The following is a 3,708-nucleotide window of genomic DNA, read 5'->3' as shown; positions in this document are numbered from 1 at the left end:
ATATATATATACAATAGGAAAAAGTAGTATATGGAGAAAGGGAAAGAATAATGTAAAATACGGAGCCCAAAGGTCAAAAATTATGAATACAAATTGAATACCACCAATCGGTGGATATAGTATTATTGGCGTTTTTTATGATGTTTTTAGGAGGTCAAGAAATGGTAGCGAATTGTTAGTTTCTGATTCAACTGTAAAATGTAAGCGAGGATGGTAGGAATTGAAGGCAAATAGGATATCAGTGATTTTATTGGGATTCAGTATTAAGAGAAGGTTGTCAACATATTTTTTAATAAAAATGATGTCATTAGTGAACTGTAGGGTAAAGGAGTTTAGTAAATCATTAAGTAAGATATTGGAGAGACGGGGGCTAAAGGATTACCCATAGCTAGGCCTGAAATTTGTTTAAAAAATTGACCCTGGAATGTGAGGTAGCAGGATTCGCAACAAAGTTGGAGAGACATGAGGTTGGAAGGAAGGTCTAGGGAAGTATGTGGTTCAATGGTGGACCAGTTGGATTCTACTAAAATTAAGACTTTATCTATGGGGATATTGGTAAATAAACTTTCAACGTCAAAGGAAGTGAGGATGTAGTGGTCTGGAATGGTGAGGTCTATTAATTGATCGCGGAGGTGAAAAGAGTTGTGAATGTCATATGTATTGTCATGGCTGAGAGCTTGTAAAGACGGCAGTAGGTATTTACTAAGTTTAACGGCGGGTGAATTGATATTAGAAGTGATCGGACAGAGGGGGGTATTAGGTTTGTGGATTTTGGGAAGGCCATAAAAACGGGGGGCAACTGAATTATAAGAGGTTAGGTTTCTGTATGTGGGATAATTGGTAAATTTAGAATCTAAGAGATTTTTAAGATGCTTGTTAAAAGTTGTTTTTAATGAAGGTGTAGGGTCACGGGACGTAGTGGTGTATGTGGAATGATCGGATAGGAGTTGTGTCATTTTTTTATTATAGTCAGAGCGGTTCATAATGACAGTCTTGTTACCTTTGTTTGCTTTGGTGATAATAATGTCATAATGTGAACTAAGGAAGGATCGGGTGAAAGAAATGTCTTTAAAGAAAAGGAGAAAAAAATTGGAAGAAAAGGATGGAGGGTGTTGTAGGTAATTAGAGATGGTATTGCAAATAGTAGTGCGTGATAACTCTTTACTCTCATTAGAATGATGAAATAGGGGGTCGTTGTGAATGTAGCCAGTGAGTAATTATGGAATAATTTTTTGTGTAGATTTGGGTATGGAGAAATTGGGACCTAGGCTAAGTATGTTGAGTACATTGGAGGGAATATCAGTAGATGAGATATTAAGGACCCAATTTTCTTGACCTTTGGGATAAATTTTGTTGGTTAGTGATTCTTGATAAAGGTTATTGAACTTCTTAATGAGTTTTTGTTTTTTGTGTTGGATGTGGAAAGACCTCCAAAATGGGTCTCACCTATGTTGGTTTGTAAAATATGTGAGAGAGAGGAGATGTGTTAGAGAAAATGAATTTGTTGAATGGTTTCGCGGATCTTCAAATTAAGTAGAGACTTTTTGAATTTGGTAAAATATGACGAAAGTTTAGAATGAAGTGGACCAGACATAGAAATATGTTTAAGAGAATTGTTGTTAGATTTAGGGAAAAGGGAATTTGACCTCTATTTAAGTAGAAAAATATGTTGTTCTGAACTGTGTGCCAAACGTCTGTGAAGTGAACAAAGAGAATTTATTTGTGATTTGAAATTGGGAAAAGATGATTTAAGGGAGGAAAAAGTTAAATTACATAAGACTGGTGTGGGAACATTAAGAACTGATACCGATATGGTAGAAGTCTGGGTGGAAGAATCATTGCTGGGAGAAGAGACCTCTTCTATCAGAGGTTCTTCCGACCTGTCGGAGTTTGATGAGATGTGACAGGCTGAGTTGAATAAGTATGAAGAGCAGTAGAGGGCTGAGTTGAAGGATTTCGATGAGAAGGGGTCTGTAGAGTAGCAGAATTTAAATAAAACACAAGACGCCACGGAACACCTTTTTTTTGTATGCTACATACAGTCGAATATTATTAAACATCGACCTTTACCAAAGGTTTTGTGTTCACCAATTTACAATACTTTGCTATGCTAATCAGGTAGTAGGGTATTTAAATACTTATATGCATTAAATACAAAACGGAAAAATATAAAGTGTAGTTTGAAATAAATAAAAAGAAATGATAAATGGAAGATGGTCCACTTAATAACTCGCAATCCTTTTGGGTACTAATTCTGAAATTTTAGTAGTAAATAGTACTAATTAGTGTATAAGTTTCAACCTGAAATTCGAAAAGAGCCGGGTTGGCATGTCCCTTTCCCGCCAGAATACAACACGTCGTAATAACTCGCGATCCTTTTGGGTAGTAATTTTGAAATTTGAGTACTGATTAGTACTAATTAGTGTATAAGTTTAAACTCGAAATTCGAAAAGTGCCGATTTAGTATGTCTCTGGCCCGTCAGAATAGAACACGTTGTAATAATTCACGATCTTTTTCGGTACTAATGCTGAAAATTTAGTACCAAATAGTAATAATTAGGTATTAATTAGTGTGTCGTAGAAATGTCCCGAATTGGTACTATTTAGAACTAAAATTTCAATATTAGTACCCAAAAAGATCGCGAGTTATTACATGTTCAATTCTGTCGGGCCAGAAACATTCCAGCCCGACACTTTTTGAATTTCGAGTTGAAACTTCTACACGAATTAGTACCTAATTGGTACTATTTAGTACTCTAATATTACAATTAGTTCCCAAAAAGATCATAAGTTATTTTGTGTTCAATTCTGCCAGGTCACGACTATACGAATTAGTACCTGGTGTGTACAATGTAGCAGAAAAATATTAAAGTTAATACCTAATGAGATGATGAGATATCCAACATCCTCATTACTACCGACCGCGAAAACATAATCATGTATTTATTCCTTAAGTATTGAATTTTAAATTGAAACTTTTACATAAATTCGGGCCTCCACAGGACTATATAACCCTGAATTGTTATAATTAGTACCTAATTAGAAAGCGATTTATGGAACACCATAGTTTCATTGGATCTGATAATATTATATATATATATATATAATTGGCCCTTTGGTAGAAATTAAAGTTAGTTAAAATTTTTAGCCCAGACTATCTTCCTCTAATTTAGTTTATAATTTTTTTTCTTTCCCCTTATGTACAGGTTTTAATTATAGTGATCTGGAGATTTGAATTTTTCATTAATTGCAGTAATTAATTAAACTTTTGAGAAACTCCTAAATTTAGTCTATTAGCAACTTGTCAAAGATTCACCACAGTTCTTTTCGCAGACATTTTTTGTTGGTAATTAGTTACAATATCTATATTGAATTTTAATTTTTTTTTCTAATGTAAATGATCCTACTAATTTTCCAGTTATTTTGAAATTGTACTTCAATTTTTTTTTCATTAGAGGAGGATAAGAATAAGTAATGTTAAATAAAAATAGGTAAAAAAACTTTTTAAGTTAAACGGTTTTATGTTAAACATACATTGCAATGTTTAAGATAAATGTACTAAAAACCAAAAAATAATAAAAGGCAAAAGGCACGTCAATTGTCTACAATCGTTGATTAAAATGTTTGTTTTGTAATGTTACACTATAATTAGGCAGTTGTTCAACCGACAACGATGGACGTGTGATAAGTAGGGCTAGAATGTGGAAA

The sequence above is a fragment of the Halyomorpha halys genome, unplaced genomic scaffold (genome assembly GCF_000696795.3).
Source record: "Halyomorpha halys isolate HHAL.00 unplaced genomic scaffold, Hhal_1.1 Scaffold692.1, whole genome shotgun sequence".
NCBI lineage: Eukaryota > Metazoa > Arthropoda > Insecta > Hemiptera > Pentatomidae > Halyomorpha > Halyomorpha halys.
The sequence above is the reverse complement of the archived record's forward strand: the minus strand, read 5'-3'. Positions refer to the sequence as shown.